At 37.0% G+C, this 26,726-nt stretch overlaps 1 long non-coding RNA gene across 1 annotated transcript; it reads right to left on the bottom strand.

Moving 5' to 3' along the window:
• Window positions 1-117: 117 nt before the first annotated feature.
• Window positions 118-26,726, bottom strand: LOC123863700 (uncharacterized). Its single transcript, XR_006795618.3, has 4 exons — window positions 26,608-26,726; window positions 2,820-2,875; window positions 1,578-1,644; window positions 118-279 (listed from the first exon to the last, which is right to left on the bottom strand). It is a non-coding gene; the product is annotated as an uncharacterized LOC123863700 (long non-coding RNA).

Below are 26,726 nucleotides of genomic sequence, written 5' to 3'. Positions count from 1 at the left end.
TTATGTAATCTTTTCTCTAATTTTTATCTATGGAGGTAATCATACTAACAATAATCCTTTGTGGTTTCTGTTTATCCATTAGCCTGCATTGCCTGCTTCTTTCAAGTTTATTAAAAAGTAAATATCTGGTCCTGTGTAGTGAAAAAGTATATAATGGAATGGAAGCATATTTACAGCATTACCTTTTTTTTTTTTTCCTTAGTGGAGAAGGTAGGTGCATAATGGTCCTGTGTTGGGTTTTCTGGTTGTCCGCTGAGACACGTGCCCCATCACAGAATCCTGGGGGTAGAAAAGTGTAAATCACTTGCAGCCCTTATGATGTGTGTCACTCAGTTTTAATTCCTTAGCTATACTATCCAAACTTCCTTCATAGGAATCTTCCTTTATTAACATCAGCATGGTAGAGTTTTGTGGGTGTGTATATATGTATGTTTATTTAGTGCATACACAGAAATACAGATAGTCATTTTTCTGATTTAAGAATTTACCATAAAGCTTGGAGAATGTTTTGATTTTCAAAAGCACTTTGGGATTAGAGTCAGAGAACATTTTCTCTCTGCAAGTAAATAAATTCTCTTATTTTAATGAACTGGAAAGCTTATACTCTTTTCAGAATGTTTATAATTTTGCCCCCAGATACGGCCAGAGTTTCCAGTTCCACATGTAAAAAGCTTGCCCTGAATTCAAAGTAGATCTGTTACGGTTTAGAAGTCTGATGGGATGGGGCCATTCAAAACACAACAGATGTCGCCAGAAATCCATGTTCATACTGTGCTTACTTGTTTTAACCCTGTCAGGTTATACTGCTTTGGGGTGGACCCTGGGGACGGACATCTCCAACCAGCATTGTTGCTGGGACCGATCTGTGGATGGAGTCAGGCCCCTGGGCTGAGCAGCTGACAGTACTGCTGCCCCTTAAAAACAGACCCAGATAAGGAGGGAAGGCGATAGGAGGTATGTGGGGGCAGGCAGTCCTGCACCTGGGGGAGCAATGCACTGCTTCTCCTGATTACCTGACGAGGAAAAACAACCAGCGTCAAGGTGGGAAATCCTTGAAGATAGACTGAAACACAGGCCAGGGAAATAATCGATTTGTTTTTTGTTTTTTTTTTTAAGATTTTATTTATTTATTTGACAGAGAGATAGAGAACAAGTAGGCAGAGAGGCAGGCAGAGGGAGAGGGAGTAGCAGGCTCCCCGCCGAGCAGGGAGCCCGCTGCAGGGCTCGATCCCAGGACCCTGGGATCATGACCTGAGCCGAAGGCAGTCGCTCAACCAACTGAGCCACCCAGGCGCCCCGGAAATAATCGATTTAATCTTATCACCTTGGTTTGCTGGTGAGAGCAAAGTTTTCTATTCAAAAGTGGAGCTAGCAAAGAACTCAGGTTTCTCACTCCTACTAAAACATTCCTTCCACATTGCAGGACTCTTCAAACTGTAGATCTTGACCCTTTAGTGGGTTATGAGCACAAAACAAAATAGATCAGACTCCTTAACTCAGTAAGGCTTTGTGATTTTCATTTCAGAAATACACGCACATGCACATGCTTATACTCATGCACATAACACATTACTTACATGTCTACTGTGACCCAGGACACAAGTACATTTTATTTCCTTGGAATCATTTGATGTCTCTGAGGACCTGGCCAAAAAAGATAAAATATACTACTCAGTACAAAGTGGTGTGGGGTTACAGGAATAAGGGATGAGAGATGTTTTTCAAAACAACTTTTAAATAAACAAAGAGGTACTCATTTTCAATTTTGTTATATGCATCTTTTTAAATGTTTTTTAAGATTACATTTGTGTAAGACTGATGAATCACAGGGCTGTACCTCTGAAACAAATAATTCATTATATGTTAAAAAAAAAGCTAGTAGGAAGGGAAAAATGAAGGGGGGGAATCGGAGGGGAGACGAACTATGAGAGACTATGGACTCTGAGAAACAAACTGAGGGTTCTAGAGGGGAGAGGGGTTGGGGGATGGGTTGGCCTGGTGATGGGTATTAAGGAGGGCACGTATTGAATGGAGCACTGGGTGTTATACGCAGACAATGAATCATGGAACACTACATCAAAAACTAATGATGTAATGTATGGTGATTAACATAATAAAATAAAATTTAAAAAAACTACATTTGGAATTCCCAAAGAAACGGTATTTAGCATACATCTAAGGATAGCTATTTGCAGTTAAAGAGACTATAATTGAAACTTATATTTATGTAAATTCTGAAGCTTAGCTCTTCATACTATTCCTGCTGCTGTGAATAGTTAATAGTAAAACAGCACATGTCCACTGTGTTTAAGAGAATCAGCTTTGCAGTCAAAATACCTTAGGTTTGAACCAACTTTTACCACTTATTAGTTGTGTACCCTGGGCAGTTGCTTGCACCCTCAACTATAAACTGAGCATAATTGCAGCTCAGAGATGTTGGGGTAATTAGGTGAAATAGAAAATGCAAAGCACTTCCCATAAAATATATACTCAATAAATGGCAGGCTTTTTGAGGCTGTTAAGGACTTTGCCATTCCATGTGCTGTTTTGTTACTATTTGTTTCTATTATTATTAATCTTCTTTCATGCCATGAAGGCTTTGTGGATCTCCGACAAATTCTTGTTTTGAAACTGAATGCATACGATATTTTCTTTTGGACGCTCCATTGAATAGCTCAGTCAGATAATAAGCAAGTATTCAACCTTTTGATGCTTTGCACTGTGATACACACTGTGTGGGACAAAGAGATGTAAATCAAAATGTGTGCAGCTAAAAATATTTCAAGAAGAGTGTGCTGACCTCCTTAGCTGAGCCTCACCTCTCAGGTTCACAGTCTATTTTCAGTTGCCACAATCCAAAGTCTGGTCTTCAGTTCTGCAGATACAGAAACTTGATCTCAACAGTTCAGCTAGAGTTCACCAACTCTGGGACACTGACTCACACCAAGCAAACTGTGATAAGAGAATCATTTACCAACTAGATGCCAGTTTATGAATATACAGGGGCTGTATCCCAGTCACAAGAACAGACATCTGCCTTTTTCTTCAATCTAATTATAAATCAGAAAGTTGCCTACAGAGCTTAGCATAAGAACACAGAGAGGTAATATTCTTTAACGGCATTTCCAGTAAGATAGACGAGCTGAAAGTATTGCCTATCCCTGAAGATACTGGGTGCAATGATCAGCATCCATCCTGTATCTGCAAAAATTCTGCCTCCTTGAAATACCTTAGCGCATAGACTGAAAATTTCACATTTGCTATTTTCTTTTAAAATCAGTCGCCATCATTATTACTTCTTTTCTTGCAAAATGTGTTTTAGTAATGTCTCCCTGTGGTGGTGGTAGTATTTAAGACTGCAGTGCTTGCTAAGTTGGAGATACTCAAAAGACACCCAGTTGGAAGGGTAGAGTATGTCATTACAAATGCTATTCCAGAGTTCAGGACAAAGTTGTAGCAAGAGATCGAAGTTTGGGAATTGTCCGTTTACAAATGTCAGCTAGGGTAAGGGGTAAACCATGGGCAATACCAACACTGGGATAGACAGAGAATACCGAGCAGGAAGAATTGGAGTCGTAGATGATCCAGGACAGCCTCCTGAAGAAATCCATCTCAGAAGAGAGTTTCAGTGAAGAGGTAAGTCTGTGTCACTTGTTACAGAAAGAACCATCAAGAGTCTGTTACATTTAGAGATTAGAAATGACTGGTATTTGAGAGAATTTTAAATTCATAAAAATAGTAATTATTACTGATTACTAAATTGTTTTGGTGAAGAGATTGAGGAAAATAAGTAGTTTGAGGAGAAGACAAATTAGAGACAGAAAAAGTTATAAAGAGATGCATGATAATTCCAAAGGAAACAAGGTCCATGGAGAAATTGGGGTAGATGGATGACCTCAAAAGGACAAAGGGGGGCATCTAGGGAAGGAGTGGCTGTGGGTTTTGAAGTTGAATGTCAGTAAAGGCCATCATAGTAGAGGAGAGACTTCACTGTGAGGGTAGGGCATTGGATGGGTCACTGACAGGAAGATTATAGGACAAAAAGAATACAGGGACAGATATGAAGGTTAGTGGATGACAGCAAAGAGGAAGAGGGCAACTAGCAAGACCTAGTTACTAAGACTCTCAAAAAGAGTTGACTAGGCAGTCGAAGGATAATATCAAAAGCAGTGGGGAGCTAGGAGAATACCTATCCCTTCTCTGGTAAGGGTAATAATATAAAAGTGGCCTCTATGGGGAGAAGAATGAGGGAAATATTTTACTGGGTAGTTGTTAGCAGCTTTTGGTAAGAGAAGATTGAGTGTGCAGAAGCTTCCTTTAGAAGGAATTGTGTCTCCAGAACACACAGCAAAAAAGGGGTGAGATGTACAGTCAACAGAGGGTGGAAGTGGGAGGAGGGGGGAATGAAATGGAGAATAACTTTGTGACAAACTTGTACCAAGGAGGTCATACTAGATCATGAGGATAAAGGAGACAAGTTGTAGAAAGATGTCAGAGTGGAAATAACCAATATTTCATTAGGAACTTTGGCAATATGTTTTTCCACATTCTAGACAGATTGTTCAGATTGATGGAACCGGGAAAAAGGAAATAGATTAGCTTTAAGTAGTGATCGAGAGCTTGTGCAGTGTTTTAAAACACGGCTGCAAATTCATTGCCATTTTCTCTAAGAATGGGGATCTATGGTTCTTCTCCTTGATCTGAGAGGGTTTGTGATTGTTTTGACCAACAGAATATGGCAGAAGTGGTACACTATGACTTCTAAGTTATAAAAAGCTACGTAGTTTCCATCTTGTTTGGAATATTCGCTCTTGGAGTTCAAAGGTACTATGCAAGAAGCTAACTACCTTGAGGCCACAAGGCCCTGAAAAGAGGTGTTAGTGGTGTGTGTGAAACAGGGAGAGTGGCAGGTGGTGGAGAGAGTGCACACATGCAAGCCAAAGTGCCTCTATCCATTCAAATCCTACCAGCCCACACACCAGACAAGTACATGGAGAGGACTTTGATCCCAATACCCAATCATTTCAGTCACTCCCAGCTGCTTGATTGAGTCTTCTCAGCTGAGGCCTCAGACATCATAGAGCAAAGACAAACCATCTTTGCTGACATTTGTGTGAGAATCTATACGGAAAATAAAATCACGGTTATTTATGTGTTCTGGGGCAGTTTGTTACACAGCCATAGGTAATGGTCTAAGACAGACTATAATGCATGTTGCTGAGGTGGTGTCATCTCTCATAGTTACTGCTTTCTTTTGTTCTCAGGTGTGTGTGGCCAGGGTAGGGGTGGAGGTTGGGGTGGGATTGATTTAGGAATATATGGTATATTCTCAACCAGGGATAGTATTCAATTGTATGCACAGGAACAGAGTAATGGATGATTGGTTAAAGTTAGTACCTACTCATGGAAAAATATTTCTCTTATTCTATCCCTTGCCTCCAAAAACAGTGACATGAATATAGAAAGCACTTAAATTGGCACAAAAATTGGTGGTGGTGGTGGTGGTGGTGGCAGTAACATAAGGAGGCAGAAGCATGAAATAATTTGTAGGAAGAAATTACCAGATGTGGTGTGTGAGTACGATGGAGAAGAGAAAAGGAAAAGTCAATGATGACTGAGTTTCCATCTGAAGAATCAGGAATAATGGCATGAATTCTGATGGAAATGAAGGATTGGAGAGGAAAGCAGAGGGGTACAAAACATGAAAATAGTGTGTAAAACTTGAAGACCCCTCTGCAAGAAGTATTCACTTAATTTTTGAGCCTCTCTTCCACTAACCTGGCATAAATTTAATTTCATGTTGTTCAGTTCTCCTGCCCTTGTCCTTGAACTTCTGACTTAAATCTATAAAGGAGATGTGTTGTTGAAAGGGCATCTGGTCTACACTGTCACTTCTTAACACTAGCAACTTGTGAGATGGCCTGTGTTATGTGCACACTGCCATTCACAAGAGCCCGTCACTTCTAGTTCGGTGAGCAGGCACCATGCATTTTTTAGGATAAGAGCATCTTACTGTTGGGATCTGGGGCAGGCACAGGGCTTCCTGTTGAGCTCTCCCAGTCCATTTCTTTAGTTGCACTACAAAACTATTTCTATTCAGGGGTTTTATGCCTTCAGAAAAATGTAAAAGGAAAATCTCAAAACACTAAAAAAAAGGTAGTAAGGATACAAAAGTATGGATGAAGAATAAATTTTTCTTTTGAGTTTTCTAAATTAAGTTTGGGGCTTGAAGCAAAAATTATCATTTGATTTGGTTCTAAATGTATATAGGGAAAATATTTAAGACGATTATGTTTTAAATGGGGTAATAAGACATAAAGGGAGGTAAGGTTCCTACACTTGAACTGGCAAAATGATGACAGCCGTAAATGGGGAAAGTTATGTTCATATAAGGTAATCGCTACAGCTACAACTAAAAGTATACAAAGTGATATACTAAAAAAAATGTAGATGAAACAAATTCTAAAGAATATTCAAGTAACCCACAGAAATGAAAAAAATATGATAGAATTAAATCCTAAAATATCAATAATTATATTAAATGTAAATGGGTCTAAATACACTAAGCAAAACACACAGATTGACAGACTGGATTAAAAAACAGGGGGATGGATTAGCCTGGTGATGGGTACTAAAGAGGGCATGTATTGAATGGAGCACTGGGTGTCATACGCAAACAATGAATCATGGAACACTACATCAAAAACTAATGTAATGTATGGTGATTAACAGAACATAATAAAATAAAAAAAACACAACCTAGGTGCGCTTGGGTGGCTCAGGTGGTTAAGTGGCTGCCTTCGGCTCAGGTCGTGATCCCAGGACCCCGTGTCGGGCTCCCTGCGCAGCAGAGACTCTGCTTCTCCCTCTCCCTTCCACTCTGCCTACTTGTGCTCTTTCTCTATCAAATAAAAAAAATCTTAAAAAAAAAAAAACACACCCTAACTTTAATCTGCCTATAGGAAACCCACTTCAAATATAACAACATAGGCAAATGAAAGTAAAAGAATGAAGAAAGACATATAAACACAGGAGTAGCCATATTAATAATAGATTAGAAGAAAGAGCAAAGAAAATTGACATCAAGGGATGTTGTACAATGATAAAAGGGTAAATCCACCAAGGTATGCACCAAAAACAACACTGAAAAATAAGAGATAAATCTAAAAATATAATTGGAGACATCAACATCCCTCTTCCAACAATTAATAAAACTATTAGATGGAATATCAGCAAGGGCATAGAACCCAACAACATGACCAACCAACAGGCTCCAATTGACATTTATAAAACCAATAATAGCAGAATAATAGCAAAACACATACTCTTTTCAAGTGTGCATATCCTGGGTCATACTAGAAACCTCAAAAAATTTAAATTGATATTGTACAGAATGTGTTCTCTGACCTCAGTGAAGTCAAACTAGAAATCAATTAGAGAAAGGAAAATAGGAAAATACCTAAGCACTTAGAAATGAATGACATAAGTAATCTATGGGTCAGAGAGGAAATCTCAAGGGAAATTAAAAAAATAGATTGAACTAAATTAAAATAAAAATGCAACACATCAAAATTTGTGGGGAACACAACTAAAAAGTATCTATTAAAAAATTACAGCTAACATACTTAATGCTGAAAGACCAAATGTTTTCTCCCCTAAGATGGGGAACAAGGCAAACTCAGTGTGAAAGCAGTGCTGAGAGGGGAATTTATAACATTAAATTCTTAATTAGAAAATGGAAGGGCGCCTGGGTGGCTCAGTTGGTTCAGGGACTGCCTTTGACTCAGGTCATGATCCTGGAGTCCCTGGATCGAGTCCCGCATCGGGCTCCCTGCTCAGCAGGGAGTCTGCTTCTCCCTCTGACCCTCCCCCATCTCATGCTCTATCTCATTCTCTCTCTCAAATAAATAAATAAAATCTTAAAAAAAAAAAAAATGGAAAAAAAATAAAATTCTGAGCTCCCACCTCAGGAATCTCGAAGAAGAGCCAAAAAGAAAATAAAACGCAAAGCAATCAGAAGGAAACAATAAAGAACAGAAATTAATGAGATATAAGACACAAAATCAATGAAATAAGAGGTCTTTGAAAAGACAATATAAGTGGCAAATCGCTAGCAAAACTGACCAAAAAAATACCAATTATCAATATGATGAATGAAATGAGATATAATTAAAGACAGTGCAGACATTAAAAAAATATGGGAATACCACAGCTTGACACACAATTTGGCAACTTTGATAAACTTCCCCTAAAAATGCAAATTTATCACGAAATATCCCATACAAAATGGATCATTTAAATAGCCCTGTAACAATGAAAGTGAGTTTGTAACTTAAACACCCCCAAAAAAGAAATCTCTAGGCCTAGTAGGTTTCACTGGAAAATTCAACTAAATATTTAAAGAAAAATTCACACAAATTCTACAGTTTCTCCCAGAAGACAAAAGAGGAAATATTTAACAGTTTATTATATGAGTGTTACCATGATACCAAAACTAGACAGAGTACAAAAATAAACTATAGACCAATATCCTTGATGAATATAGTCACAAAAATCCTTAACAAAATATTAGCAAATAGAATACAAGAATAAAAAAGTATAAAAATATAATAGAATTATCATAACCAAGTGTGACCTGGGATGCTAGTCAGATTTAATATTTAAAAATATTAAATAATGATTATAAGATTGAAGAAAATCGCACAATCACATCATTGGTGAAGAAAAAGCATTTGAAAAATACAACATATATTCCTGATAGAAATTAGAGAAATAGAAACAGAGGGGAATTTACTCAACTTGATAAAGAGCATCTATTAAAAAACAAAAGACAAACAAAAACTGTAGCTAACATTATACTTAGTGGTGAAAGACTGAATGCTTTTCCCCCAAGAGTGGGAATTAGGCAAAGATTTCTGCTCTTAGCACTCACATTCAACGTAGCACTAGAAGTACAGTTTTGGAAGGGAAGTAATAAAACTGTCTCCTTATTTGTAGGGATTATGACTGCCCACACAAAAAAGCCCAAGGAATCTCCAAAATAAAAGTTCTGGAACTATTAAGTGAGTTCAGCAAGGTCACATAAGGGAAGACAAACACTGACACAAGTATCAATTATATTTCTATATACTAACAATGAACAAGTGGATGCTAAAATTAAAAGTGCAATACCATTTACAATTGCTCAAAAAATTAAATGAAGTAAAATCTATCAAAAACATCTATAGGACTTTTAAGCCTAAAACTACACAGTGTTGATGAAAGAAATCAAAGAGCTAAATAAATGAAGAGATATAACAGGTTAATGGATTAAAAGTATAGTAAAGATGTCAATATTCCCCAAACTGATATATAGGTTTAATGCTATTTCTATCAAAATTCCAGCAACAATTTTTATAGGTATAGACAAGATTGTTCTAAAATGTATTTTAAAAGACAAAGGTAGAATAGTTAAGGCAATTGTGAGAAAGAAGAAAAAAGTAGGAGGAATCAATACTACGCAATTACTATATAGCTATAGTAATCAAGACTGGGTACTGTTGGCAGAGGGATAAACATACAGATTAATGGAACTGATTAGAGAATTCTGAAATATAGGAAAATGACCAACTGATTTTGGAAAAAGTTAGAAAAATAATTAAATGGAGGAAAGAGTATTTCCAACAAATAGTGCTAAAGCAATTGGACATCCATGGGCAAGAAATAAAGAAAAGAAAGAAATTGCCCTAAACCTCATAACTTAGAGAAAAGTTAACTCAAAATGGAGCATGAGTTTAAACATAAAACTTGTAACTGTGAAACTTTAGAAAAATCACAGATGAAAACCTTCAAGATCTAGGACTAGGAAAGGTGTTCTAGATGACACCAAAAATGATGATCCATAAAGGAAAAATGGATAAACTGGATTTCATCAATCTAAAACCCAGATATTTTTCAATGAGTAATTGGTTAAACAAATTGTGGTACAACTATTTCATGGAATACTACACAGCAATGTAAAGGAGCAATAACCTGAATGAACTTCCAGAGAATTAGGTTAAGTATAAAATAAATCTCAAAAGGATATATGCTGTATTAGTCCATTTTTACAATTCTTGAGAAATAGAGAATAGATTAGCAGTTGCCAAGGATTAAGGAAGAAGTAGGCGAGGGTGGGAAGTAGATGTAGCTATACAATGGTAACAAGAGATTTTGTAGTGATGGAAATGTTATGCATCGTGACTGTGTTAATGTCAATATCCTCGTTGGGAAACTCTACTATAGTTTTTCACAATTTACCATTAGTAGAAACTGGGTAAAAGATATATGGAATCTCTTTGTATTATTTCTCAACAACTGCATGTGAATCTATATCTCAAAATAAAAAAGTTAAATTAAAAATAGAATGAGACTAGGCATACCTAGAAATAAATATCCATCAACAGATGAATGACAAAACAAATTGTGATAGATCCTTACAATGGAATGCTATTCAGCAGCAAAAAAGAACAATCTACTAATACATACTACATGTATAAATCTCAAAAATGCTACACTGAGAAAAGAAGCCAGATCTAAGAGTACATTCTAGATTATGTATATGAAATTCTGGAACAGGCATAACTAACCTAGAGTAACAAAGAACATATTGGTAATTGCCCAGGGCCAGAACTGTGTACAGATGAGGAAATGACTGCAAAGTTGCAGAAGGGGATTCTTAGGGGGATGTGTTTGATGCCAGGATTGCAGTGTGTGTTGCAGGTATCGAAGTTTGTCAGTACTTATCAAACTGTACACTTAAAAGGAATACATTTTTGGGGGGCATCTGGGTGGCTCAATGGGTTAAGAGGTTGACTCTTCATTTATATTCAGGTCATGATCTCAGGGTCATGAGATCAAGCCCTATGTGGGGCTCTGTGATGAATCTGCTTGTCCCTCTCCCATCCCCTCTGCCCCTCCCCCTGCTTAAGTGCTTGTGCTCTCTAAAATAAATAAGTAAATAAAATCTATTCAAAAAGTACATTTTGGGGGTGCCTGGGTGGCTCAGTCAGTTACGTGTCTCCTTTCAGCTCAGGTCATGATCTCAGGGTCCTGGGATCGAGCCCCACATTGGGCTACCTGCTGAGCAGGGAAGTTTGCCTCTCCCTCTCCATATGCCTCTCCCCCCGCTCATGCGCTCTCTCTCTCTCTCAAATAAATAAAATCTTTTTTTAAAAAAGTACATTTTGTTGTATGCATATTATTCAGTAAAGGTCTATTTAAAGAAAAAGTTCTATTTAAATGAATAAAATTGAGAAATTAGAGTTGATACTATAATTTTTGTTGTTGTTGTTTAAGTTAGAAGCTGTAGCAAAAGAGAAATACTCTCAGGAATGTCATTCTAAGACAGGACTCTTCTCATCAAATGCCTGGTAGGTACGAAAAAGACTAGACTTTGCATACATTTCTCTTTCCCATCTTTCCCTAATCTCCCTTGGCCGGGCCAAGGAAGAGAAGTGAGTTACCATGTAGCTCAGACATAGAGGAATCCAGTCACCAGATGGGCCATACAAGATGGAAATTCATCTTATCGATGAGGTGAAGATGAGGAAAATCACAGCATAAGGCCAAGGCTGTGATATGAATGCTTAACAAATTGGGAGCCAATATTCTGTAGTGTTTCAGAGTGAGACTCAATTGGATTCAAATCCCAGAACAATTATTAAGCATGAGAAATTAGGCAAGATACTTAACGTTTCTGAGCCTCAGTTTTCTCAAAAAAATTCCAAAAAATAGCGTTGGTAATTCCAATCTCGTGTTACTGTGGGGTATAAACGAGGTGATTTGTGTGAAACTCTTTGTAAACTGCCTGGCATGTAAGTAACTGCTCAATGAATGAAGAATGCTGGAGTGTAGGGCTGAGGATCTGGGAAAGAAGTGGGACAGGGGCTGAGGAGCTCAACAGAATCAGCTGCAGGGGGTGGGGCTGGAATGTGAGAGGCCTGGAGTCCAACTTAAAGGACTCAGCTGAGGAGGCCAAGACAGACTAACCGGGGAAGCAAAGAGGAAAGGGGAACATATGATGTCTAAGAAACCCAGAAGGAAATAGTGATGAGCAGGAGCAAATGAGGAAAAAGAATGAGCATGGAGGGAGGCAAGAGTGGTAGGCTTAGCAGTAAGGAGGTGATTAGAGTGGAGGGGAAGAAAGCCAGAGGGCAGAGTCAAGGAGGAAATGTGAAGGAATATTGTGTTCTCAGGAACAAATCAAGAGAACCAGTTGCTCTGAAAGATCAAGTAGCAAAATGTAGTGATTCTGAAGTGTGAGGTCATTGAGTATGTGTCTCTGTTTATATTGTTGTTGTTGTTCAAGTCTCAACTCTGAAAGAACAAGCAGACCCTGGTTGCCAGGATGTATTACTCTTGCTCCTTCCAAATCCAGTTCTGGCAAGCGCAGTCATTCCCCATGGTATTCCTGTTAGCATTCATACAGTGCTCATTAGGACTTGAAATCTTTTCAGCCTTGTCAAATTCCATTATATGGCACAACAAATCTTAACTTGTAGATTCTAGTGTTTCTTTTCACATCAATTAAGTTTTAAAATCAACTACCGAGACAAAGAAAAACAAATACCATATGATTTCACGTAAATGCGAAGTCTAAAAAACAACAAATGAACAAACAAAACAGGAACAGACTCAGAAATACAGAGGACAAACTGGTGGTTGCAGAGGGTAGGAGGCAGGCGAAATAGGTGAAGGGGATTAAAACTAAAACTGTCACTTAGAAAATAAGTCATGGGGCACCTGGGTGGCTCAGTTGGTTAAGCGACTGCCTTCCGCTCGGGTCATGATCCCGGAGTCCCGGGATCGAGTCCCGCATCGGGCTCCCTGCTCAGCGGGGAGTCTGCTTCTCCCTCTGACCCTCTTCCCTACTCATGCTCTCTATCATTCTCTCTCTCAATAAATAAATAAAAATCTTGGGCGCCTGGGTGGCTCAGTTGGTTAAGCGACTGCCTTCGGCTCAGGTCATGATCCTGGAGTCTCTGGATCGAGTCCCGCATCGGGCTCCCTGCTCCGCAGGGAGTCTGCTTCTCCCTCTGACCCTCCCCACTCTCATGTGCTCTCTCTCTCTCTCTCTCTCATTCTCTCTCACATAAATAAATAAATAAATAAATAAATAAATAAATAAATAAATAAATAAATAAATGAAAATAAGTCATGGAGATGTTAACTACAGCATAGGAAATATAGTCAATAATATTCTAATAACTAGTATGGTGACAAATGGTAACTACACCTATCCTGGTTATCATTTCATAAAGTATATAAATGTTGGATAATTGTGTTGTACACCTGAAACTAATATAGTATTGTAGGTCCACACTTCAATCAAAGAGCAAAACAAACCATACCACAATTTTAAAATCCAAAAAAATAAAATCAACTGCCAAAAGTAATAGTATTTTTTGTGCTCTTATATTGAGTTTTTTCATAATAAGAAAATTATCACTTTATTAGGTGTTTTGCAATTAAAGAAGTATACCCTCCTTGTACATTTCAAAAAAAAACCCAGATAATTGAAATAACAATACTGGGTTTTTCAATTCATTTGCATGTAAATTTATAAATTGTTTCAGCTAGTCCATTGTTTTCTATATATTTACTTCACATCAAAAACATCCAAACAGGGGCTCCTGGGTGGGTTAAGCATCTGCCTTCTGCTCAGGTCATGATCTCAGGGTCCTGGGATGGAGCCCCAGGTCTGCTTCTCCCTCTCCCTCTGTCCCTACCCCCTGCTCATGCTCTCTCTCTCAAATAAATTAAAAAACAAAACAAACATCCAAACATTCCTTTCAATCTACCAGCAGAGCAAGTAAATAAAATAATAGTATTTAATACTACAAATATCTAGACATTCAAAACTACTCTCTTTGATGAAAACAAATATTTGGGCGCAAAACTGTAGTTGATCATAATTATATGCAAGTAATAGTTCTATGAAACAGCCAATTATACCACTTGAGCAATGTGAATTTCCCACAATACATTTAGTTCCATATTGCTACAACTGTGTCTTCCAATATTACTTGAAATATAGTCTGCCTTTGTCATGAGAAGTACCCTGAAGTAATTTTTGCTTTTAACTTTTTTTCTTAAACAATTCTTAAAATACTACATTACCACCCAACAGCAGCAGACTATTTTCTTCAGGACAACTTGTAATATGAAACTAAAACAACTTTATAGTTTCCAAATCTATAGCAAATACGAAGAGCTCACATGATATTTTAGTTTTGTTGACAATTATATTTTATGTCATTTAAAAAAATCTATCAAATTCTCTGAACATTAATGTATCTCAGGGATCTCTTTGACCTTTTGGGGAAATACAATATATTTTCTTAAAAATTAATAATTATACTTGACATCTATTTGCTTAAAGGCCTATATAATTTTACCAGTGATATCTATAATTTTCCCTGATTTTCAACATGATTCTTCCTTGAAAAATATTGCAGAAAGGTGAGGAAATTAAACTACATTTTAAAGAAAAAATTATGTGTACACCTGAAACTAATATATGTCAACTATACTTCAATTAAACATGTTTTTATTTTTTAAAAAAATTTCAAAAAAGAAAAATTGTTTTAAAAATAGGGAATATCCCAAATTCAACAAAGTATATCGAGTGCATGCTGAGACATGAGGAGATCAGAACTTGAGTGGGCACCATTATGAATGGCTAGAAAAATATTTAGGAGGCATGATCAGTAGGGTTCATTGAATGTGTAGGGGATGAGGAAGAGGGAACAGTGTAGACCTCATATAACTTCCAAATTTCTAGCTTGAGCAATGGATGGGGTGAATGGAGGGGCCATCCCAGGCCTGGGAAAAGGGATAGGGAAATTGTTCTTTTGATTAATTGGGTCTAAAAGTAGAGTTCTAATAAATATGATTTTGTATTTTCTAGCCCACTCATTTGCTTTTATTTAAAGGTATTTTTTTTTAAGATTTTATTTATTTATTTGAGAGACAGAGAGCACAAAGCAGGGGGAGAGGGAGAAGCAGGCCCCCAGCTGAGCAGGGAGCCCGATGCGGGGCTTGATCCCAAGACCCTGGGATCATGACTTGAGCCGAAGGCAGACGCTTAACCGACTGAGCCACCAGGCGCCCCTTTAAAGGTATCTTTTTATGAATAGAGCAAGATTTAAATATTCTGAAGAAATACTGGTTAGAGGGCAACTGAAATTGTCATAGGATTGCTAAATATAATTGCTAGACTCATCTGGTTCAGAATGGGACCAAGTGTCCAATTTTGTCAAGAAAAAGAATCATCTTTTATGCTTTAAACAGATTTTGAGTGCTTACTGTGTATCAGGCATAATTGGAGGAGTTGGGGGCATAGTAGTGACAGAACAGACACAATCTCCACTCTCATTGTGTTTATAATTGACTGCAAAAACGTAAATGATGAGTAGAAGGCAATGAAGATAAATTCATCTCAAATCATTACAAGTGTTATGAAGAAAACAAAACATGGTAAGGAACATAGTAAGGACAGAGTGACTCGAGTGGGGAAGGAGAATATGACATATGTCTCTGAAGGGGTGGCATTTGACCTGAGCCTTGCGCGATGAAGCCAGCTGTGGAGAAATGGGGAAAGACCTCTTAGGGAGTGGACTCCAGACTTCCTATACAGGGCAGCAATCTGGTTGGAAGAAATCTGAGGGGACTTCTTTAGACATTTGCATAGAAAACACTCTATTTTCTTACAAAACATATTAATTTGAGATAGAAGGAGCGGATACCAAAAAAAAAAAAAGCCCACAGAACAGGTGACTGAGTGTACCTCTTTATATGCATCAAACCACACTTTGGACTACCAACAGTCAAAACAGAAAGAATAGCACAAATAAAGGCATAAAGGCAGAAATGAGCTTGGCTCTCTCAGGGGCTAGAACCTATAAAGAAACAGAGGAATGGGTAATAAGAAATGAGCTCAGGGAGAAGGGCTGGGGGAGCATGTCATGCTTGGCCTGGTAGACAACAAAGAGGATTAGAGGGTCTAAGCAGAGAGATGATGGGGGTGTGATTTCTGTTTTATAATATTAAATTCTCAACTCATCATCTGGTATAATTACTATTAGTAGTAGTCACTGATAGAAAAAGAGTACATTTAGAAAGAAAAGTGCACAATTTTGTTGTTATACTTTCAATCTTTTTATGTAAAATACTCATTGTCTCAAAATGGACTCAAAACGGCATTTGCTGATGCTGAATGTTGTACCCTAACTCATGTTCTGGAGAGATGTTCTGTTTGTCACCCGTGTAATAATACTCAAGATTTGTTGAACTTCTGATTAAAGATAACTGGTATAGGTAAGTTGGAAAAACAGACAAATTTTATGGTGGGTGAAGCTATGTATTTGCCTTAAGACACTAGTAATTTTCTTTCATTAACGGTACCAAATATCTGATGATGTTGAAGCATTTTCTTTGGGGCAGGGTAGGAATATTAGATTTTACAATTGTTTCTTGACTTTTACACAAATATGGGAAAATCTCTCATCTGCCCTAACAATTTCTACTCATATGTACAAATAGAGGGATGAATTTCCTAAGAATGTCATGATGGTTTTCTTACATAAAATTGGAAAAATGTATAATTATTTTTAAGTTACATAATCTATAACAAGTGAAAATATGATCATTAAAAGCAAGAGCTTTTTTTTTTCTTTCATTCTTTCTTGAAAAACCCAAGCTCAAGGGCTTTTAGGGTGGAACAAATGTTTAATACCAGGTACCTGAATTAACTGATTGATTAGACCATTGATTCATTCTATAATTACATACTACTGTTTTTTTGGATGATATGTAGGAAAAAAGAATAATTATTAAATGTATTATCTGTATAATCAAATTGTTTACAGCCTAGTTGATGAAACAAAGCAAGAACAAAAAATGTTTATAAGCAGGAGAACTGATATGAGGCAGCAGAAGAGATATCACAAGGCAGTATAGGTTTGGAATGCCAGAGAACACTATGGATCATTCAGGATGGTGGGAGCCTTAGAAAGTTGAGTTCACTTGGTTGGCCTCCCTCCTGTCTGGACATTTTCTCAAAGTGTACAGACAGGTTTCTTCAACAGTATACACCCAACTAAGGTCAGATCAGGGTTGAAGTTTACATTTGAACAGCAGAAAATGTACAGGTCTTAAATTGGTTGCACCATGGCAGTTCTATAGCCTTAAAAGGGAATGTTTTTACCCCATAATCAAAAAAGATCTTTCATTTATTCCATGCTCTATTATTTTCTTTAGTGAACAGACACTTTAAATTGCATACTTGTAAGGCTTCTGAAAGAAGCCTTTCAGAAATCCATCATAGTCTTCTTTCCTTCGAATGACTAGATCCTCCCTCAGTGTTCTTTCCTGCCGACTCAGGAGGTATCCAGAGACAAGTGCTAAGATGATTTATTTAAAAGAAATTTTAAAGCAATTTATGACCAATGTGCTCAAATAGAGGTATGAATTGTCTAAGAGTAGCTTGATGCATTTTTTTAAGTTGCAGAATTTTAAAGCCACACAATTTATTGTAAAATTATAATTTGGGCTCTTTTTTCTTTTCCTATCCTCCTCCAACAACTTAGTCCTAAAGCTCTTAGGTAGAGAAGAGTAAGGTAGGCATCTGTGCCAGTGGCCCAGATGAGCGTACTAGAGCCCCAGCAGGCTGAGGACATTTGCTCTGTAGGAAGGCAGCAGAGAGTAGGGTGTAAAACCCTAAGGAGGGTGAGGACGGTGTACATAGGAATGGTTCTCCCTGCATGGCCCAATCGGGATCAATATAGATATCAAAATAAACAACAAAGGTAGGGACCAACTACAACCCACTGAATAATATAGGAAACCATGAGTCCATTCAGGCACAAATAAACGAATAAATTGAAAGTTTGGTGAGGAATGGGGTAGTAAGACAGTTTCAAAGTACCAGCTCACAACACACTTACTGATTACTACAAGGAGAATGAACTTTATGTGAAGTTTTGCAGAATCAAGCTTAATATAGTGATCAAGGTGAGCTTCTTTAATAGTGGAACTAATCAAAATTGTGTGCCATCTGATAGAATACAACAAGAACACAACATTACTTCTGTGATATTCCTGCCAAAGATGCACAATCTAAATCTAATCATGAGGAATCATCAGACAAACCCAAATTAAGAGCATTCTACAAAATAGCAGGCCTTTAAATTTCAAGCGTCAAGATCTGGATAGTCAAAGACAGACTGAGAAGATTGTTTCGGGGGAAAGAGACTAAAAAGACCTGACAACTATATGTATCTTGTGATTCTAAGCTGGAGCCTTTTATTACAAAATCATTATTGGGACAATTGGTAAAGTCTAAATGGGGTCTGACAAGTAAGTGTTAGTGATATATTTGTGGTAATTCCTTGAATCCAATGGCTGCATTTTAGTTGTGTAGGAAAACGTCCTTGTTTGTAAGAAATACACATCACAGTGTTCTGGGGTGATGGGAATGGTTGTCCTAAATGGTTCAGGAAAATAAAGTTTCTTGTATTTTTCCTTTCAACTGTAAGTTTGAGATTATCTTAAGAATTATAATTTAAATTTGCTTTTACAATCAATAATAATCTTTTAATTGTAATCATATATACTGTTATAAATATATAATTAAATTAGATAATCCATCTGGCATTGTAAAGCATTTTGTCAGATCACCTGAAAAATAACAATACAGACTGTCACTGGGGTTTTTTTAGTATTCATATGGGTATGTAACATATTCTTTTTGCATTTAAAGAAAGGAGGGAAATGTCTTAGTGATTAAGTCTATTGTAATAGAAAGTAGGATGATTTATTTTTAGTATTGTAAGTCCAAAGCATGTGATTTTTTCCCCCAGATAACAGAACAATAGATGCAGTCTTATAATTCAAAAGAAGTCATTTCTACTCATTAAAGAAATCAGAGCCAGATAAGACATATCTTTTGCAACCTTGGTTAATTTACCTGACTAATCCAATTTTATAAATTAATTTTATAATTTATTCTATAACTTTAAACTTTCTATGGTGAGCACTGTGAATTGTGTAAGACTGATGAATCACAGACCTGTACCCCCGAAACAAATATATTATATGTTAAATTAAAAAAAAAAAGAATTACATAGAAATTTAACTAAATTGGACCTGTGATAAAAGTATCTACCAAGAGTCTGAAATAAAAAATTTTAACCCCAAATCAGAAGTAATAAGAACAGCATTAAGTGGTCATAAGTGAAAGGATATTTCCCTGTAAATAGATACATATGTAGATGTGCATATGCAGGCATATATGTAGATATCTACATATTTTTAATATAATGCTCACAACACTATGTATTAGGTATTATTATTAGACTTATATAATAAGTAAAATAAGTAAACTGATATATTTATAATATTAATATATATAATTATAATAATAAATAAGTATAATAAGTAAACTGGAGTCTAAAAGGTTACATAGTCATACAAGTTGTTAAGTGAAAGGCATAAGTTGTCTTGGGAAAGTGTATCCCAACTATCCATGCTTATAAATCTCTTTACTAACTAGCCTTCTGAGATAGGTATGGCTGTCCCTAAATTGCCCAGGACCCAGTGCAATTATGCTTCTAAAACCACTGTACCCTGCTACTCCCAAATATTAGTGTTTCTAAGAAATCTAGTTAAAAGCTATATCTAAAGAAACTCCAAGTAGAAAGAAGTAATGCAAAGTCAACACCAAACCTCTTATAGGTGGAGATATGAAATAACTCATTTGAGGGGTGGTAGGAATAATGGGTCGATTGTATTCATCTGAACCTTAAGTCTTTTTGACACAAATGCACTTAATATATCATTTCCCCCAATTAACAGCCTACCTGATTCACTGCCCTAACCCCCAACTGAAGTCCCACAGGAAGGGACCCAAGCTAATTCTCATCTCCTCCCACCCACCCTAATTACCATAGTCATCTGCATTTACATTGACTGGGGGAAAAGGCAATGACTAAGAGAAACATTGATTATCTTTGCAATTTCAAGTCCAATCTGATTTAGAAACTACATATCAGTTTAACTTGAAGTAGGCTAAGAATGAAATAGAATTCTATGTTATGGCCTATATCTAGAAATTCAAGTATCAGTAATTGATGGCTTATATTTTAAAATAAACTTTCTTGGGTTATTATTCCTATCTTAAGTGTAAATTTGCTGTGATAAGTGTTTTTTATAAAGTTCAGAATTTTATTTTACTAATCAGGGGGGAAAAAGTACTTTATAGACTGAATGTATCCCCCCCAAAATTCATATGTTGAAGCTGAATACCCTATAGAACTATCTTTGGAGCCAAGGCTTTTAGGTAGAAATTAAGATTAAATGAATTCATAAGGATGGGGTCCTAATTCAATAGAATTGTAGACCTGATAAGAAGAGGAAGAGATTCCTCTCGCTCTCTCTCTCTTTCACAGGCACATGCCAAGGAAAGGCCATGTTAACACACAGTGAGAAGGTGGCCATCTGCAAACCAGGAAAAGAGTTTTCTTCAGAATCCAACCATGCCCACTGATTTCAGACTTCCAGCCTCCAGAACCATGAGAAAATAAATTTCTGTTAAGACACTTAGTCTGCAGCATTTTATACGGCACCCCAAGTTAAGTAAGACAGTTCCCAAAACGACTTCAACTTATAGAGATAAATTCTCTGCAATTGTATTCAATTCCTAGTTTCACTCTCAAAAGCTACTGAGATCATTACTTCTCTTACAGAATCTCCATATTCTTTATTCTGTTTCATAACAAGAAACTTACATTTACTTCCCTTTGAAAGAATTGACACAAGTTGCTATTAGAAACATATCTGATGCAAAATACCTTCATAGGTGCCGTAGTTAAGGAGCTGTACAGTATTTCAGAAGGATGGTTTTAAAGCTTAGAAAACAGGAGCTACATCTGATCTAGTAAGTGAATTAGCAAGATGCTAATACGATTAGAGAGGGGATATGACTGATCCAGTCACAACTAAAGAGAGGGCTGGCGAAGTTCCCTTCCAACACAGAACATCTTGGATTCTGATTCACAGACGTGCAGTTTGGGAAGTGGGTCATTTCTTCAGGCTAAGTTAGTATGCCAACTGAGTAATTATTACTCAAGTATAATAAAAATGACCAAAAAAAAAAAAAAAGTCCTCATGAGACTCTAAGATTAAGCAACTGACAAGGTCTATGTACTAACAGTATAGACAATGTGGGGATGGTTGTTAGGGTGAAATGCTCTGTGCCCGATGCCCAAATTAGAATCCCAGCTTAGTTAGAATCCCCCTTCTAGCTATTAACCTGAGGCAACTTTTCTGAGCTTCAGTTTCCTCACCTGCAAAATGGGATGATAATATGTCCGACTAAGGAGGAAATGAGTAAATCCATGTAAAGCCCTTGAAAAAGTCCCTTGCATATAGCACTCAATGAGCATTAGCTATAGAAACAGTAGGACCAACTCTGCATGTGAGTGCCTACATACAGAAAACCTGAAACAATCTTGCTTTACAAATTACATATAATCAGCTTTATAAATTTGTGTAATTGTAGAAAATTATGTTCCTACTTCTATAGCTAAAGAGCTATTCCTGTTCTTTAAGTGATTTTTGAAAATGGAGTATTAAGGTAGGATGTTGTGCTGGCTGGTCTCCATTTACCCTTCTAGAACCATTCGCCACTCTTCCCTGCCTTATTATACCCCAGGGGATTGACCTCTACTCTCTTCACACCTGGTGTCCTGCTCTCTGCTCCCTGTGAGTTTGGCCAGTGGAGGCCCTGATAGGAGACTGGAGGTTGGTAGGAGAGAAGGATCAGAGTGTATTCCTCCCCCTTCCCCACTTCCTCCCTCATCCTCTCCCCTTTTACTTCCCCCTCCCAAGTTCCTCCCTCCCCAGCCAAGATTTTAGTTGTGTATGTGTTCCTCCATGTAAGAGGCAGCCCCCTCACATGTCCAACACCTGGTCTGTAAACTTTCCTTCTCCTTGCCCCTTCTGACTTAGGGGTGGTAACACCATTCCACTGTTCCTAGTTCCTAAGTAAGGTGGCTTCACCATCCCTTGCTCCGTGTCATTTTTATTAAACATTATTCAATGATTGTTTTCCATCTGCTGTGGGTTCTGACTGATATGGATACTTTTAATTTAGTTATATATTTATCTAATTTGATAGTGCTCTTGGAGGTCACCTTTAATTGTCCTGTTTCTAAGTTGCATATTTTAAATCACACTGTCTATTTAGAATCATCAAATAAATTAACTGGAAACTTTCATAAAGCTCAGATATTTTAGTATTTGCTCTAATACAGGAATTCTGTGCATTACAAAGATTTTTTAAAAAATTATAGTTATATAATGTGCTAGTATCACTTAAGAATAAGTCTGGATACTGACCAATTGACTAAAGTTCAATTCTGTTTTTTTCTTTTTTCTTTTTTTTTTTTTAAGTAGGCTCCATGCCCAGCATGGAACCCAATACGGGGCTTGAACTCAAAACCCTGAGATCAATTCCTGAGTTGAGGGGTGCCTGGGTGGGGCTCAGTTGGCTAACTGTCCAACTCTTGATTAAGGCTCAGGTCATGATCTCAGGGTCATGATATCAAGCCCCAAGTTGGGCTCTGTGCTTGGCATGGGACCTGCTTGTCCCTCTCCCTCTGCTCCTCCCCCTGCTCTCTCTCTTTCTCTCAAATAAATAAATAAAATCTAAAAAAAAAAAAAAAAAAAAGACCTGAGCTGAGATCAAGAGTCAGATGCTTAACCAACTGAGTCACCCAGGAACCCCTGACTTAAAGTCAGTTCTAAAACAGAATGTCAGAAACATAAGCAAGACGTAAAAATGGGAGTATAGCACACTCTTTTGTCCTGTCATGAAGGTTAAAAAAACCAAAATGGCTCACCCAATTATTGGTACTATCATGGATGGCATGTAACCCATATATCTATAATCTCATTATAAGTAAATTAGCCCAGTCAATTCTTGGGTATTCTTCATCTGAAGATGTAGCTTGTACAATATTAGTAGCTAAGCATTTTGGATTTAAGAGACGGTAAAGTGGCAGATTAATTAACTTTGTCCTATTCTGACGCCAAGAACCTGAATTATTACCATCCTAGAAAACTGAAGCAAACACACTGATTGGAGGAAATGGTATAAAACCCAAGGATAGCCTCTGTAAGAATGTGACTCATCAAACTCATCAAACTCATGGTTTGAATTCTTCTACAGGATATTTAACAAAATCTCAGAAGAGAGACTAGAGCTATGGTATTTAACAAGTGCATACCACTTTGGCTGTGTTCTTACCCCACCCTTGCCATGCTATCCGTCTACTAAAAATGGATAGAAAACAAAATCTCTCTCAAACAGTAGCTAGACGGACAAAAGACACTTGGTTCAGCACTACTAGGAAGAATCATGAATATACTCACATTCCAGCAAGAAAAAAGGAGAAATAGAACTGCTTAATTATGAGCAATGTGAAATGCCATGGCAAATATGCAAACATATTGAAGCAAAACAAATGTGTAGAGAAGAGGAAGAAAGAAAGGAATGTAACTTTCAAAGGAAAGATAAAGACCTTAAATGTAAAATTAAAAAAAAAAATACCTCAAAGCACAAGAAAATTCATCACAATGATCTCACCTTAGAGAATAATAAGAACATGAATTCAAGAGCTCAAAGATAAGAGGATGAACAATAAAAATTGAGAAAAAGGGGGAGGTTGTAGATTTAGGAAAACGAGAAGACTACGAATATAATCACAGAAATAATTAAAGAAGGCCAAGTATAAAATAGAATTTACTAAAAATTGAAATACTGACCTAGAGGAAAGATTTGAGATAATTATAATAAATGCATATTGAAAGAGACAAATAAAGAGATCACAGGAGGGCTAATAGTTATTGAGGACAAAGAAAATCCAACATAAGGATATATAGCACTCTTGAGATAAGGAATCTGAACAAAGAAATGCACATGTATCCAAACATATAAGGAATTTTTCCTAAAATGAATTCACTGAATCTCTCTCTCCATCTGTACACACAATGGGAACAGTGTTCACCAAAATGTAATGACGAATACCGCCAAATGGCCAAATTTGGAGTGATTTTAAAACATTTGTCATTTTCACTTTTCTAATATTTAAGGTAAATATGTTTCATCTTATTACAAAAAGAACAGAACTGGTTTGCCTAAAAAAGTAGGTGATATATTGAAGCAGACAGTTTCAGTGCCCACGCATTTCCCTTCAACCTTCCTGTGTGCTCCAGCCGACTCCCTACTGCCAGTACTCGCTTTTCTGTGCCTAAATGTCATCTCCCGCAGCAGGGGAAGCCCACTGTGTGCCTGTTCACATTGAGTGTGACCCAGGAGTGCTGAGAAACTGACATCCACCCCCAGCAGCCCTAAATCCAGCCCCCTTGGACTTCAGGTCAGACCTGTATTTTGTATCATTTCCTAGGATTTCTCTAAAAGATCAACTCCAGTTACTCACCATAGAAGCAGACTAAATAGTGTGCTCTGTTCTGGCTGCTTTCCCTTTCCTCATTGTCCCACTGCCCTGTTGATGTCCTGTACTCACCTCAAATAAAAGATTTGCATTCAAATTGTTGTTTTAGGATCTTTTGGAAGAGCCCAAATTTTTATGTACATCATGTGCAAATAAAATAATAAACACTAGAATTTCAAAAGTGCCCAAAATGATTCTGGATGGTAAGGTTGTTTTTCATAGTTTTTCTTCATTGAATGTTTAAAATTGTTCAATTATAAAGAAAAAAACTATAAATAAAAAGGGAAGCAAACATTAAAGGAAAACATTAAAGCAGGCATTATCACTGCATATTAGAAACCAATGTCCATAACTAAGCAACATCCTAAAATATCAGCACATTCTGCCACATAAAACCATTTCCATTGTGCAAAATAAATTTTACAAGACAAATTTGGAAAGTAGGTACCATTGTACCTAGGTCTGTATCTGCTTTCCTAGTTTCCTATCTTCCCCTGTCAACCATTTTGATTCTGTTATTCTTTTCAGCATTGTACTTTCACATTACTGTACTATCACATCTACTTCTGTGCTTATTAGTGCATTGTTTGTATCAATAAGGTCTATTTTTAAAAGCAACCTCTACGGAACCATAAAGTAGGAGACTAGTAAAAAATCATGAATCCTATTTATTCCAAATCAATAATTTTACAAATTATAGCCAGAATCACAACGGGATTCATTCAAGTTCAGCTGTTTAAGAGCAACTAGGGGGGCGCCTGGATGGTACAGTTGGTTAAGCATCTGACTCTTCGTTTCAGTTCAGGTCCTGATCTCAGGGTCGTGAGTTTGAGCCTTGCCACCAGCTCCACACTCAGCACGGAGTCTGTTTAAGACTCTCTCTCTCTCTCCCCCTCTGCCCCTCCCCCCGTGTTCATTCATGCTCTCAATTAATTAATGCAATTAGGAACAGAACGAAACCAGGTCACCTGAATTCTAGTCGTTATTTCTAAAACTCTTCTTCATTCAAAATGTCCTTCTAAACCTATTTCCTTAACCAGGTGCTGGTAAACAATGACGTGAGGTTGATAGCGAACAGGCAGGAAGCAAGTAAAAGGTGATCAGAGGCAAAAGCAGTAGATAGACCTTAAAAAGGTAAAGATTACAATGTCCTACTTCGGATTTGATATGATTCACTGATTGCTGCTAGACGGAAATGGGTATGTCTGGGATGGACAGAAGGGGAAGGATGACGCAATGAGTAGCAAGTCTGAGCAGGGCTAAACCAAGCACATCTATCCATGTCTGACCAGTTTCTCTTCTAGGGTAAGGTTTAGTTGCAGTTCTTGCCACAACTCCCCTTCCTCTTTTGTCCCAGAAGTTCAAGGCTCTGTAGTTTAAAAAACAAAAAACAAAAAACAACCCTTTAAGCTTTCAGATATTTTGAAATAAATTTCAAAGGACAAATACTTCTTCCATAATCCTAATGTCATTCTGAAGTTGGAGTCTTCATAGGTAATTGCTGGCAAATTTAGAATGGGAAAACAAAATCACAGCTCTCAGTGTTCTGAAAGACAGAGAAAGGCTAAAATTAAATTATCTCCCATTAATGAATTTTTGTGTATTTTGGATGCTGGACTTTTATCTATTTTTTTCAGAAGAAAAGTAGACAAACAAAAATAATAATTATGTGAGATTTAAGGTCAAAGTCACAAAAGTTCACATATGATAGTGGCATATTTATTTTTTTAATTTTTAAATTTTTATATATATAGTGGCATACTTACAGTTTGCTCCCTGTCACAGTCTTCTAAAGCTAAACTTTGAAATCAAAGTTCTCATGGCATGTATTCATGGGTTAGGCTCATAAATTGAATCACGTATTATGTACATGCCACAATGCTAGTCAACATGGGCAGTTTAGAGATTATAAAACACTAAGAGATAGGAGTTTATACTGTATTTGGTGAAGAATATAGTTAGCATAACAAAAATCAAAATAAATGGTATTTGGAGGATGAGCTTTGTTAACAAACTCAAACCTTTGCTTTGTTAACAAACTCAAACCTTTGCTTTGTTAACAAACTCAAACCTTCATGCTGGAGTCAGCCACATCGTCTGATCACACGCAATGCACTTCGTATCCTTCCTGTTTCTCTTGAGTTTTTTTAAATGCTTTGTTTTAAAGTTCCAGTCTTCATTTGACCCTGT

This window comes from Mirounga angustirostris, unplaced genomic scaffold (assembly GCF_029215605.1).
Source record: "Mirounga angustirostris isolate CCGP_5_RB_7025 unplaced genomic scaffold, mMirAng1.0.hap1 SCAF_1, whole genome shotgun sequence".
Lineage (NCBI taxonomy): Eukaryota > Metazoa > Chordata > Mammalia > Carnivora > Phocidae > Mirounga > Mirounga angustirostris.
This window is presented reverse-complemented; position numbering and strand designations above follow the sequence as displayed.